We start from the raw sequence: 15425 nt of genomic DNA, 5'->3' as shown, positions 1-15425 counted from the left end.
TCTCTTTTTTTCAAAGATGGATTTATTTGAGGGAGCAGGAGGAGCAGAGAGGCAGAGGGAGAGAATCTCTCAAGCAAACTCCCTGTTGAGCGGGGAGCCAGACACAAGGCTCAATCCCACAACCCATGAGATCATGACCTGACCTAAAACTAAGAGTCAGATGCTTAACCGACTGAGCCACCCAGGACCTCAAAATCATGTAAAAGTTTTATTTATTTTTTTTTAAAGATTTATTTATTTATTTGAGAGAGAGAGAATGAGAGCGATAGAGAGCACGAGAGGGAAGAGGGTCAGAGGGAGAAGCAGACTCCCCGCCGAGCAGGGAGCCCGACGTGGGACTCGATCCCGGGACTCCAGGATCATGACCTGAGCCGAAGGCAGTCGCTTAACCAACTGAGCCACCCAGGCACCCCATGTAAAAGTTTTAAAGACTTCAGATAAAATGAGATATTTTATCTCAAATTCCAAATAAAAAGTATAAATATATATAAATATATATATATAAATATAAAAAAAGATGTACTTAAAAAGTAAATCTTAAAAATAAAAACAAAAAATAAAAAGTAAATCTCAATCTTAAAATGTAAGCCCCTTATGCAAGGCACTGTAAAAAAACAAAAGAGAGAGAGACAAAGCACAACATTCATGCAGGTATGAATCATACTCTCAGGCACACATAAAAAGCAAAAAAATGATTGAGCCAATAATTCTATGTGACCCAATGAAAATAGGTACATTAAATAAAACTAGGCAATCACATAATCACAACTGGAAATAAGTAGGAGGTCTTGTCCAAGCTAGTTGTCTTTATTCAATGAAATATTTTTACAACTAATATTTTCTTATTTTCTTTTTAAAGGGTCTTCAAGGATGAACTGTCAACATCCTCACTTCCTAGAATATTTCTAAGTCTGTTTCACTCTTAACCCTCAAAATGTTTTTCTTTCATCTGAAATAAATTTTTCCTATTAAAAGCTATACTTTTCTCATCTTTTCATTAAAGCAGGTAAAAAATCATTTTAGGGGCACCTGGGTGGCTCAGTTGGTTAAGCAACTGCCTTCGGCTCAGGTCATGATCCTGGAGTCCCAGGATCGAGTCCCGCGTCAGGCTCCCTGCTGTCAGCAGGAAGTCTGCTTCTCCCTCTGACCCTCCCCCCCTCAGGCTCTCTCTCTCCATCTCATTCTCTCTCTCAAATAAATAAATAAAATCTTTAAAAAAAAACATTTTAATATAGGTACCCCTTCAGAGGTATTTCATATAAGCTATCAAACTTCATCTAACCTATTTTTAATAGCTTTAACTGTGTAAACCTTTACTGGTTTCTACATATTTCTTTAGAAGAACCATAATCAAAATGGTGCTCAAACCCCTAAGGAAAAACCTAATTTTTTAAAAATCTAACTAACGTAGAATGTTGAAAGAATTACAGTACTTCTTACACAAAACTATCCTTGTAACAGACTGAGTGAAAAGTCAGACATAATGTTATTTATTGCAGTTCAATTTAGTGTATGCACTGGGCATCATCTGTATAATACGTACCACAGCTTGGTAGGCATTACTCATTATGCTGTAACCAGGGATCATACTCAAACAATGAGATAATAAATCTCTAAAAGCAACTGGTTATTTATTTCTGGAGATCTACCTCCTCACTTTAATAGGAAGTGGTAGGAATAAATTCTTCACACTAATTATTGGCAGATTTGTTTCTCACTGAAAATTAACTAAATGGGATTCTGAATAATCGATTCATCTCTGGATTTATTCATTCATTTATTCATTCAAATATTTACTGAGCACATACCATATGTAAAGGCCTATATTAGGTACTCAAAATACAGTAGTTAAAATGAAAACTCCTCGTGCCATACGCTTATATTCTAGCACAATGAGGTAATTAATGCATTTTACCTTATTTGGAGAGGGCATGAAATATCTGAAAAAATTAATTTGGGAGAGGAGAAAGTTATTTTCCCCTCTCAGGCAGAGATAATAGGGTTTACCAAAGCCCTAGGACAATCAGAACCTCTAAAAAAAGATAATAAAAGAACACCAGTGTGGCCGGAGTGCAGAGAGCAAGGTAGAAGCGAAAGGAATAATGAATGGAAGAGTGAGATGAGACAAGTGAGTTATGCTGGTACCAGATCATGAAGGGGCTTACAGGTCATATTAAGAATTTTCAGCTTTACCTTAAGAGCAATTGGTAGCCACTGAAGGGTGCTATGCCTTCTCCAAAACGTGTTAACCAAATCAAAAATTTAACACTTGCTGATTTGTTCAGCTTAGCTCCTTTTCTCCCGATTAAGGGACTCCAGGTTTCAAAGTTATTTGAGTCTAACCCCTTCCCCAGATGGAAGGTTAAGATTTTCTTGGTTCTTAGTGCCAATGGTTTGAGGGACCCAGCAACTACTAACATGGAGAGTTAATCAAGACATTAATATGAGCCTGGAACTATTAGCAAAAGTAAAATGAATTAATAGGCCTCCAATGCACATCTATTAAAATTCCTATACAAATAGAGCAAAGATCACTGACACAAATAAGTGCATTAAAATAAACTAGCTGATGGGGGACTTAACACTGTTCATTGATCAATTCTTAAACAAAAATTAATTCCTAGCGGGGCACCTCGGTGGCTCAGTCGTTAAGCGTCTGCCTTCACCTCAGGTCATGGTCCCAGGGTCCTGGGATCTTGTCCCACATCAGGTTCCCTGCTTGGCGGGAAGCCTGCTTCTCCCTCTCCCACTCCCCCTGCTTGTGTTCCCTCTCTCGCTGTGTCTCTCTCTGTCAAATAAATAAATAAAAAATCTTAAAAAAAAAAATTAATCCCTACCAGGAGCTTACCACTGTGATCAAGGTCCATTTGTTGCTTCAGCTGTTTGAAATGCTGATGAATTTCAGGACCAGGGTAAAACCTAACGTTTTTTTAATGTTCTAGCTCTCAACTCCTCCCAGTTAAAGGGCTAATGTTAAATATTTGTAGAACACAGAAAACTGGCCAGGTCACATTTGAATTTATAAATCAGCAGAGCAGTCACACAATGATTTAAGTGGGGGAAACCTAAAGTCAGGCATAATAGAAGCAGGAAAGGCAAGAGAAGTTAAGCATGATTTTAAAGTTTCCAGCTGAACTTAGCTCTATTTTACATCATCTCTTTTGTCCCTATATTGAAACGTAAAAGCATAGTAAATCCATCCTCATTCCCTGTTTGCCTAAAAACACCTATTAATCCTTCAAACTCCAAGTAGGATATAATATTCCTTCAGAATGCATTCCTTAAACTCTCTGCCAGTGTGTCCATATTGCCTATCCCAGTGAGAATCAATCACTTTCTCTGCTACCATCTTTCCAAGCAGTTATTTCTATTATTGTCTTTCTCACACTTGTTTATATTTATTTCTTCTATGGACACGTGAAAACCCTGAGAGGAGGTGTCTATGTTGTCAAGCACACATAAGAGACTCTATAATTGTTGAGTGAACTAATGGTATATTAATTAAACATTTTTGTTGTTTTTTTTTTAATTTAGGATAGAGGCAGAATCTGCTAATAGTGACATGGTTCTTAACACAGCACAGATCAGAACTATAAACTCGGGATAAATTATTTAAAAACAGCTTTCTGAAGGTGCTGAAGAGCAACCAAAGGCAAACATGTAAAAGAACAGAAATGGAATTGACAGATATAAAAAAGTAATGGTACTATGTAAAATTCCTTGTTTCTTATGACTTTTTATTTAGGGAAAGCCCCAATCTACATCATGAACCAGAAGTTAAGGACAATCCCAGCAGTTTGAATATGACAGAAGCAATTCTTAAAACAAAAGCCCTAGAGAGAAGCAGCCCCAAACAAACTCTGTACAAAAGTCTGGCTGGACCACGAACTACTCACATTCATGAGATTTCAATGCTGCCAACCACTGCGTTCTGCAGTTTGAGTATATCCAAGTAAACAGACATGTTAAAATTTTTCCAACAAAATTCAGAAGAGCATAACAAAATGCAGAATCTCTACACAGCATTATTCACAGTGTTCAGGATATAATCCAAAATTACTTAACATACAAATAACCAAGAAAATGTGGTCCATTCATGACATAAAACACAATCAATAGAAATCAACAGAGATGACCCAGATGCCTGAATTAGCAGATAAAGATTTTCTTTTTTCTTTTTTTATTGTATTAGTCACCACACAGTACATTAGCTTTTGATGTAGTGTTCCATGATTCATTGTTTGCAGATAAAGATTTTAAATCAACTATTATAACTGTGTTCATGGAAGTTTAAAAAAAATCTCATAATGAATGAAAAGATTGGAAATCACAGCAGAGAAGTACAAACTACAGAGAGAAGCGACCACTTACTGGAAGGTAGGACGTGCGGAGAAGTGAATCGGAGGCGATATTCGGGAGGATAGACGGCGGGGGAGGGGCCTCCGCTGGCCGCTTCTGGCAAGTGCTAGAGCCGCGGAGCACAAAATCGGACCTTTTAAAAGTTGGCTGGGCGGAGGGACGTCGCTGCAGTGGCTAAGCGGGGGGTGGAATCCTCCCGGGACAGTGTGGTCTCAGGACCCTTGGGGTCAGGGAGAGACCGGGGGTGCCTGAGTGCGGCAGAGCTCCCAGGTGTCGGGGCGGGGAAGCCGGCTGCAGATACGGAGCAGAGTCGCGGGCTCTCAGCTCGGGGTTGCCATAAACTGTGATCTGCGGCCCAGTCGGGGCACGGCTCCCCCAGCAAGGACCCAACAAGCAGCAGATCCGGGGAGACTCCCCTTCCTTCCCGGGGAGGAGCGGTGCGGGAACGCACTGCAGGGATCTGCTGGGTTTGGAGACTCCGAGCGGGGTCGGGTGCCAGAGATAGCAACGCTCGATCACAGGCCGGGTGAGCACGGAGTGCGGCCAGAGACCGGGGACACGGGAGTGACTGCTTTTCTCTGGGGGCGCACTGAGGAGTGGGGCCCCCCGAGTTCTCGGCTCCTCCGGGCGGAGACTGGGAGGCCGCCATTTTCGCCCTGGTCCTCCAAAGCTGTACCGAGAGCTTGCAGGGAACAAAAGCTCCTGAGAGCAAACTGGAGCAGCTTCCTTAGCCCGGACCGACAAGGGCGGGACAATTCCGCCTCCGGCAAAGACATTTGGAAACCACAGCAACAGGCCCCTCCCCCAGAAGATCAACACAAACAGCCAGCAAGCCAAGACCAAGTTGATCGATCAAGGAGAATAGGAGAACTCCAGCGCTAGGGGAATACTGCACATAGATTCATGGCTTCTTTTTTTTTTTTTTTTTTTATAACATGATTCATTATTTCATCAAAGTTAATTTTTGTTGACTTTTTATTTTTCTTTTTCCCTTTTTCAACCAACATCTTATAAATCCCTTTTTTTAAAAAAAAAAACATTTTTTATTTTTTATTTTTTTTTCATTTTTAGAGTCATATTTTATCCCTTCATAGTAGTTATCCTTGTTTTTGGCATATATATATAAGTTGTTCTCTCTTTAAAATTTTGAGGTACAGTTTCTTCTAACAGATCAAAATATACCCTAAACCACTAGTGTATGGCTTTGTTCTAGTCTCCTGCCTGATCACATTCTCTCCTTTTCCTTTTTTTTTTTCTTAAATCTTCTTTCTTTTTTCAAACAACTTATCTTACCAAGTCCTTTTATAAAATCTTTTATAATTTTCATCTTTACAGTCATTTTCCATCCCTTCATTGTATCAACCCTTATTTTGTACATATATGTCTTTCTTCCTTTAAAATTTTAGGAGGCACTTTTTTCTAACAGACCAAAATACGCCCAAAATCTAGTGTGTGGCACTGATCTATGCACTAGCCTGATCATATTTGATCATATTCTGCCTTTTTTGAATTGTTTTGTTTTTGTTTTTATCTTTTTTTTCTTTTTTTTTTTTTCTTTTTCTTTCTTTTTTCTTTCTTTCCCTTTCTTTTCCCCTGGTTTCAGGTCTTTTCTGATTTCTATACAGTATATTTGCTGGGGACGTTGTAAACCTGTTAGCCTTTTGTTCTCTCATTCATCTATTCTCCTCTGGACAAAATGACAAGACGAAAGAAATCACCTCAGCAAAAAGAACAAGAGGTAGTACCCTCAGCCAGGGACCTACTCAATACGGACATTAGTACGATGTCGGACCTAGAGTTCAGAATCATGACTTTAAAGATACTAGCTGGGCTTGAAAAAAGTGTGGAAGTTATTAGAGAAACCCTTTCTGGAGAAATAAAAGAACTAAAATCTAACCAAATCGAAATCAAAAAGGCTATTGATGAGGTGCAATCAAAAATGGGGGCACTAAATGCTAGGATAAATGAGGCAGAAGAGAGAATCAGCGATATAGAAGACCAAATGATGGAAAATAAAGAGGCTGAGAAAAAGAGAGAGAAACAACTACAGGATCACGAGGGCAGAATTCGAGAGATAAGTGATACGATAAGACGAAACAACATTAGAATAATTGGGATCCCAGAAGAAAAAGAGAGAGAGAGAGGGGCAGAAGGTATATTGGAGCAAATTATAGCAGAGAACTTCCCTAATGTGAGGAAGGAAACAGGCATTAAAATCCAGGAGGCACAGAGAACCCCTCTCAAAATCAATAATAATAGGTCAACACCCCGACATCTAATAGTAAAACTTACGAGTCTCAGAGACAAAGAGAAAATCCTGAAAGCAGCTCGGGAGAAGAGATATGTAACCTACAATGGTAGAAACATTAGATTGGCAACAGACCTATCCACAGAGACCTGGCAGGCCAGAAAGGACTGGCAAGATATCTTCAGAGCACTAAACGAGAAAAATATGCAGCCAAGAATACTATATCCAGCTAGGCTATCATTGAAAATAGAAGGAGAGATAAAAAGCTTCCAGAACAAACAAAAACTAAAGGAATTTGCAAACACGAAACCAGCCCTCCAAGAAATATTGAGAGGGGTCCTCTAAGCAAAGAGAGAACCTAAAAGCAGCAAAGAGCAGAAACGAACACAGACAACAGACAGTTAACAGTCACCTTACAGGTAATACAATGGCACTAAATTCATACCTTTCAATAGTTACCCTGAATGTAAATGGGCTAAATACCCCAATCAAAAGACACAGGCTATCAGATTGGATTAAAAAACAAGACCCATCAATATGCTGTCTGCAAGAGACTCATTTTACACCTAAAGACACCCCCAGATTGAAAGTGAGGGGGTGAAAAACCATTTACCATGCTAATGGACACCAAAAGAAAGCTGGGGTGGCAATCCTTATATCAGACAAACTACATTTTAAAACAAAGACTGTAATAAGAGATGAGGAAGGACACTATATCCTACTTAAAGGGTCTATCCAACAAGAAGATCTAACAATTGTAAATATCTATGCCCCGAACATGGGAGCAGCCAATTATATAAGGCAATTAATAACAACAGCAAAGAAACACATTGACAACAATACAATAATAGTGGGGGACTTTAACACCCCCCTGACTGAAATGGACAGATCATCTAAGCAAAAGATCAACAAGGAAATAAAGACTTTAAATGACACACTGGACCAAATGGACTTCACATGTTCAGAACATTCCATCCCAAAGCAACGGAATACACATTCTTCTCTAGTGCCCATGGAACATTCTCCAGAATTGATCACATCCTAGGTCACAAATCAGGTCTCAATCGGTACCAAAAGATTGGGATCATTCCCTGCATATTTTCAGACCACAATGCTTTGAAACTAGAACTCAACCACAAGAGGAAAGTCGGAAAGAACTCAAATACATGGAGGCTAAAGAGCATCCTACTAAAGAATGAATGGGTCAACCAAGAAATTAAAGAAGAATTAAAAAAATTCATGGAAACCAATGAAAATGAAAACACAACTTTTCAAAATCTTTGGGATACAGCAAAGGCAGTCCTGAGAGGAAAGTATATAGCACTACAAGCCTTTCTCAAGAAAAAAGAAAGGTCTCAAATACACAACCTAACCCTACACCTAAAGGAGCTGGAGAAAGAACAGCAAAGAAAGCCTAAACCCAGCAGGAGAAGAGAAATCATAAAGATCAGAGCAGAAATCAATGAACTAGAAACCAAAAGAACAGTAGAACAGATCAACGAAACTAGGAGCTGGTTCTTTGAAAGAATTAACAAGATTGATAAACCCCTGGCCAGACTGATCAAAAAGAAAAGAGAAATGACCCAAATCAACAAAATCATGAATGAAAGAGGAGAGATCACAAGCAACACCAAAGAAATACAAACAATTATAAGAACATATTATGAGCAACTCTATGCCAGCAAATTAGATAACCTGGAAGAAATGGATGCATTCCTAGAGATGTATCAACTACCAAAATTGAACCAGGAAGAAATAGAAAACCTGAACAGACCTATAACCACTAAGGAAATTGAAACAGTCATCAAAAATCTCCCAAGAAACAAAAGCCCAGGGCCAGATGGCTTCCCAGGGGAATTCTATCAGACATTTCAAGAAGAATTAATACCTATTCTCCTGAAACTGTTCCAAAAAATAGAAATGGAAGGGAAACTTCCAAACTCATTTTATGAGGCCAGCATTACCTTGATCCCAAAACCAGACAAAGACCCCATCAAAAAAGAGAATTACAGACCAATATCCTTGATGAACATGGATGCAAAAATTCTCACCAAAATACTAGCCAATAGGAGCCAACAGTACATTAAAAGGATTATTCACCACGACCAAGTGGGATTTATTCCTGGGCTGCAAGGCTGGTTCAACATCCGCAAATCAATCAACGTGATACAATACATTAACAAAAGAAAGAACAAGAATCATATGATCCTCTCAATAGATGCAGAAAAAGCATTTGACAAAGTACAACATCCTTTCTTGATCAAAACTCTTCAGAGTATAGGGATAGAGGGTACATACCTCAATATCATAAAAGCCATCTATGAAAAACCTACAGCGAATATCATTCTCAATGGGGAAAGGCTGAGAGCTTTTCCCCTAAGGTCAGGAACGCGGCAGGGATGTCCACTCTCACCACTGCTATTCAACATAGTATTAGAAGTCCTAGCCACAGCAATCAGACAACAAAAAGAAGTCAAAGGCATCCAAATCGGCAAAGAGGAAGTCAAACTCTCACTCTTTGCAGATGATATGATACTGTATGTGGAAAACCCAAAAGACTCCACCCCAAAACTGCTAGAACTCATACAGGAATTCAGTAAAGTAGCAGGATATAAAATCAATGCACAGAAATCAGTGGCATTCCTATACACCAACAACAAGAGAGAAGAGAGACAAATCAAGGAGTCTATCCCATTTACAATTGCACCCAAAACCATTAGATACCTAGGAATAAATCTAACCAAAGAGGCAAAGGATCTGTACTCAGAAAACTATAAAATAGGAAAGAAATTGAAGAAGACACAAAGAAATGGAAAAACGTTCCATGCTCATGGATTGGGAGAATCAACATTGTGAAGATGTCAATGCTACCTAGAGCAATCTACACATTCAATGCAATCCCCATCAAAATACCATCCACTTTTTTCAAAGAAATGGAACAAATAATCCTAAAATTTGTATGGAACCAGAAGAGACCCAGAATAGCCAGAGGAATACTGAAAAAGAAAAGCAAAGCTGGCGGCATCACAATTCCGGACTTCCAGCTCTATTACAAAGCTGTCATCATCAAGACAGTATGGTACTGGCACAAAAACAGACACATAGATCAATGGAACAGAATTGAGAGCCCAGAAATGGACCCTCAACTCTATGGTCAACTTATTTTTGACAAAGCAGGAAAGAATGTCCAATGGCAAAAAGACAGTCTCTTCAACAAATGGTGTTGGGAAAATTGGACAGCCACATGCAGAAGAATGAAACTGGACCATTTCCTTACACCATACACAAAAATAGACTCCAAATGGTTGAAAGACCTAAACGTGAGACAGGAGTCCATCCAAATCCTAAAGGAGAACACAGGTAGCAACCTTTTCGACCTTAGCCGCAGCAACTTCTTCCTAGAACTATCGCCAAAGGCACGGGAAGCCAGGGCAAAAATGAACTATTGGGATTTCATCAAGATAAAAAGCTTCTGCACAGCAAAAGAAACAGTCCACAAAACCAAAAGACAACCGACAGAATGGGAGAAAATATTTGCAAATGACATATCAGATAAAGGGCTAGTATCCAAAATCTATAAAGAACTTATCAAACTCAACACCCAAAGAACAAATAATCCAATCAAGAAATGGGCAGAAGACATGAACAGACATTTCTCCAAAGAAGACATCCAAATGGCCAACAGGCACATGAAAAAGTGCTCAACATCGCTTGGCATCAGGGAAATCCAAATCAAAACCTCAATGAGATACCACCTCACACCCGTCAGAATGGCTAAAATTAACAAGTCAGGGAACGACAGATGTTGGCGGGGATGTGGAGAAAGGGGAACCCTCCTACACTGTTGGTGGGAATGCAAGCTGGTGCAACCCCTCTGGAAAACAGTATGGAGGTTCCTCAAACAGTTGAAATTAGAGCTACCGTTCGATCCAACAATTGCACTACTGGGTATTTACCACAAAGATACAAATGTAGGGACCCAAAGGGGTACGTGTACCCCAATGTTTATAGCAGCAATGTCCACCATAGCCAAACTGTGGAAAGAGCCAAGATGCCCATCGACAGATGAATGGATAAAGAAGAAGTGGTATATATACACAATGGAATATTATGCAGCCATCAAAAGGAATGAGATCTTGCCATTTGCAACGACGTGGATGGAACTGGAGGGTGTTATGCTGAGTGAAATAAGTCAATCAGAGAAAGACATGTATCATATGACCTCACTGATAGGAGGAATTCTTAATCTCAGGAAAGAAACTGAGTGTTACTGGAGTGGTTGGGGGTGGGAGGGATGGGGTGGCTGGGTGATAGATATTGGGGAGGGTATGTGCTACGGTGAGCGCTGTGAATTGTGCAAGACTGTTGAATCACAGATCTGTACTTCTGAAACAAATAATGCAACATATTTTAAGAAAAAAGAAAAAGAAGAAGATAACAGGAGAGGAAGAAAAGGGGAGTATGTCAGAGGGGGAGACGAACCATGAGAGATGATGGACTCTGAAAAACAAACTGAGGGTTCTAGAGGGGAGGGTGGTAGGGGGATGGGTTAGCCTGGTGATGGGTACTGAGGAGGGCACGTTCTGCATGGAGCACTGGGTGTTATGAACAAACAATGAATCATGGAACACTGCACCAAAAACTAATGATGTAATATATGGTGATTAACATAACAATAAAAAAATTAAAAAAAAAAAAAAAGAAGTACAAACTACAAAGAGCCAAATACAAAATCTAGAACAGAAAGCTATGATATTTAAAGTAAAATGTTCATAAGATAGGCGAAACAGCAGATTAGGTAAAAAAAAAGTCAGTGAAATTAAAGATAAATCCATTTATCTAATCTGAAGAAAATGGAGAGGGAAAAAACTGGGAGAAAACAAATAGAACCTCAGGGGCCTGTAGGACAAAATCAAAGATCTAATATAATTGTAAATGCAGTCCCAATAAAAAAAAGAAAAATAGAATAGAAAAGTAAAAATATTTATAGAAATCAGTAAAAAGGGGCTCCTGGGTGGCTCAGTCAGTTAAGAGTCTGACTCTTGATTTCAGCTCGGGTCATGATCTCAGGCTCCTGGGATAGGCCCCCATAGTGATCCATGCTCAGCAGGGAATCTGCTTCTCTCCCTCTCTCTCTCTGCCCCTCCCCCCGCTCACATGCTCTCTCTCTAAAATAAATAAATCTTTAAAAAAAAAACAATAACAGTAAAAACTTTAGAAATGCCTCCAAAAAACAATACACTAATGCCTCTGATCAAAATCCTATCAAATGTTGTGAGATGAGCTAATGCAATTCTTAAAGAGAATTATATAGTGTTAGGAAAGAAAAAGCTCTTGTTGACTTAAGGTTCCATTTTATGAATTTAAAGAAAAACAAAACAAGTAGAAGAGTGGAAATACAGCACAGAATTCAATGAAATAAAAAACAAAACAATAAAAAAATTAACAAAGCCAAATCTGTTTCTTTGAAACGATTTATAAAATTGATAAACCACTAACTCAAATGAATAAGAGAAAAGAAGAGAAAAAAATGCAAATTGTCAATGTCTGGAATGGATTATCACTATAAATCCTACAGACATTAAAAGCATAATACAGAAATGTTTATGAAGGGGCGCCTGGGTGGCTCAGTCGGTTAAGCAGCTGCCTTCGGCTCAGGTCATGAACCTAGGGTCCTGGGACCGAACCCCGCATTGGGCTCAGCAGGAAGCCTGCTTCTCTCCCTCTCCCACTCCCCCTACTTGTGTTACCTCTCTTGCTGTCTCTCTCTGTCAAATAAATAAATAAAATCTTTAAAAAAAAATAAAAATAAAAAAAGAAGTGTTCATGAATAAGAGCATGCCAACAAATTTGATTAGATAAAACAGATAATTCCTTTGCAAAACACAAGAAAACTGAAAATCCAAATAGCCCATATTTATCAAAAAGTTAAGTCCATTATCAAAGAAACCTTCCAGTAAAGAAAAGTACAGGCTTAGATATTTTCACTAGCAAATTCTATGAAACTCATTCATAGTATAGGAGGAAAGAACACTCCCCAACCCATTTTATGATAATTCTGGTAGTAAAACCCAACAAGGTTTTACAAGAAAATAAAATTATAGACCAAAATCTCTCATGAACACAGCCACAGAAATCCTTAAATATTGTAAGCAAGCAAGATCCAGCAATATATAAGATGGAAAATACAGAAGAGTTATCCTAAGAATGCAAAGTTGTTTCAACACTCAAAAGTCAATTTAGCATTGCCACTGGGAATGGAACATGGTACAATCATTCTGGAAAACAATTTGGTAGTTTCTTAAAAAGTTAAATACACATTTACCATATGACCCAGCATTCCATTCCTACATATCTACAAAAATATATGTCCACATAGACTTATACACAAATATACAAAATAGTATTAATAAAAGCTAAAAAATGGCAACAATAATTCAAATGTCCATAAACTGGTAAATCGATAATCAGAATGCAGTATATTCCCACAATGGAATAGTATTTGGCAATAAAAAGGAACATGAGTGAACTTCATATGCTAAATGGCAGAAGTCAAAAGTATAAAAGATGACATGCTGTATGACTCCCTTTATATGAAATATCCAGAAAAGGCAATAATAGAAAGAATAAATTAGGGATTGCTGGAGGCTGGAGGTGTGAATAGGGAGTGATGTAAGTGTGCTTGAGCTTTCTTTGGGGGGTGATAGAAATGTTATAAAAGTACATTGTGGTTATATTGAGGATGACCATGGAAAATACTAAAAGTCACTGACTTTGCGAAAAATAGATTAATTTTATGGTAAGTAAATTATACATTATGAAAGCTGCTTTAAAAAACATAATTATTACCATACTAATACAACAAAGAAAAACCACATGAGCACACATCAATCAACACAGAAAAATTAACAAAATCCACTGACTCATAATAAAAACTCTTTAGAAAATAGGAATAGAAGGAATTTATTCAACCAGATAAATGCTTTTTACAAAAACCTATAGCTAACATATTATTGGTGAATGTACTTAATGATCAAATAATGAATGAATGCTTTCTTCCTAATATCCTGAAAAAGTAAAGGATGCCCACTCTCATCACATAGTCTACAATGTACTAAAGATCCTAGCTTCTGTAATAAGGCAAGAAAAAAAGGATGATCAGAAAAAGATCATGTCTATAGCTAAAGACATGTAGAGACTTGACTGTTTACACAGAATATCTTAAATAACCTACAAAACTATTTAAACAAATATGTGATTTTAGCAAAGTCAGAGACTACAAGATCAATATACAAAAATCAATTTATATATGAGTATCAATTAGAAAATGAAATTTTATATTTCTATTTATAATAGCATATAACATCAATAAATCACTTACAAATAGATGTAACAAAAAATGTGTAATGCCTCTAAATTATAAACTATAAAACACTGCTGGGAGAAATTTTTAAAAGACCCAAGTAAATAAGAGATACACCATGTTTCTGAACGGGAACACTCAGTATTTTTAAGAAGTCAACTCTCCCCAACCCACCAAATTAAGCTATACATTCCTGCAAATCTACCTGTAATCAATCCCCCAGGCCTCCTTGTAGACTGACAATGGATTCTAAAAAGCTTATGTAAGTGAAACAACATCAACAAAAACATCTTGGAAAAAGAAAAAATTAACAAAAGTTAATTCAAAGCTATCTTGGAAAAAGAAAAATAGAGTATGTACAAACTACCCATTTCAAAATTTATCATAAAGCTCTGGTAATTAAAATATCATAGTACTGGCATAGACTGACATATCACTGGAACAAGACAGAATCACACTTACACATCATTCAATTTTCTACAAAGGTGCTAAAGCAATCCAACAGAGTAAGGAAAGTCTTCCACAAATAACAATGAAACAAATGGATTATCAATATGGGGAAATAAACAAAACCTGAATCCATAACTCATACTACAGACAAGAATTAATTTTTATATAGATTATAGATTAAACAAAAGAATTAAAGCTATAAAGCTTCTAGAGGAAAACACAAAAGAATATGTGCATCGTCTGTAGTGACTGTGTCCTAAGGACACAGAAAGCAATAACCATAAAAATTGATGAATTAGATTTAATCAAGGTTAAAAAGCCTTTGTTCATGAAAAGACAGCTATAGATAAATAAAAAATTTAAAGATGGAGAAAATTTTTCAAAAAACATATCTGACAAAGGAATGGTATCCAGAGTATATAAAGAATTCCTAAATAATTTTTAAATTTAAAAATGGCAAAAGATTTGAATAGTACTTCAAAAAATATTTGTAAATCACCATGAAAAAGTGTTAAGTATCATTAGCTATCACAGAAATTCAAATTAAAACCACGATGAAATACTATGCACCCATGAGAATCACTGAAAGTACTGAGCACATGAAATGCTGGTAAGAGGAGGCTCTCTCACACAGTGTTGGAAGTACAAAAGGTTTCATCCATTCGGAAAAAGTTCTAGCAGATTCTTGTTAATCCAAATATACACCATCTCTCTGACCCAGCAATTACATTCTTAACTATTTACCCAACGGAAATAAACTGCAAATCCCCAAATGACTTGTATAAGAATGTTCAAGGAAGCTTTATTCATAATGGTCCCAAACTGGAAACAGCCCAGAGTTCCAACAACACAAGAATGAATAAACTACAGTATATTTACACAATAGTCTGCTACTCAGCAATAAAAAGTAACAAACTGTTGATAAACAATATGAACAAATGCAAAAGCACTATGTTAAGTGAAAAAAGCTTTAATGAAAAGAGTTCATTCATATTGTCAGATCCC

The 15425-nt window shown here is 37.5% G+C and overlaps 1 protein-coding gene across 7 annotated transcripts in view; it reads right to left on the bottom strand.

The window, feature by feature from the left end:
- NBEA (neurobeachin) overlaps positions 1-15425 on the bottom strand; it is a 685632-nt gene that overhangs the window by 635286 nt on the left and 34921 nt on the right. The gene's annotated exons all lie outside the window — the stretch shown is intronic.

This window comes from Eumetopias jubatus, unplaced genomic scaffold (assembly GCF_037043125.1).
Source record: "Eumetopias jubatus isolate StellerSeaLion01/CBP00866 unplaced genomic scaffold, mEumJub1_p1.0 scaffold_3, whole genome shotgun sequence".
NCBI lineage: Eukaryota > Metazoa > Chordata > Mammalia > Carnivora > Otariidae > Eumetopias > Eumetopias jubatus.
This window is presented reverse-complemented; position numbering and strand designations above follow the sequence as displayed.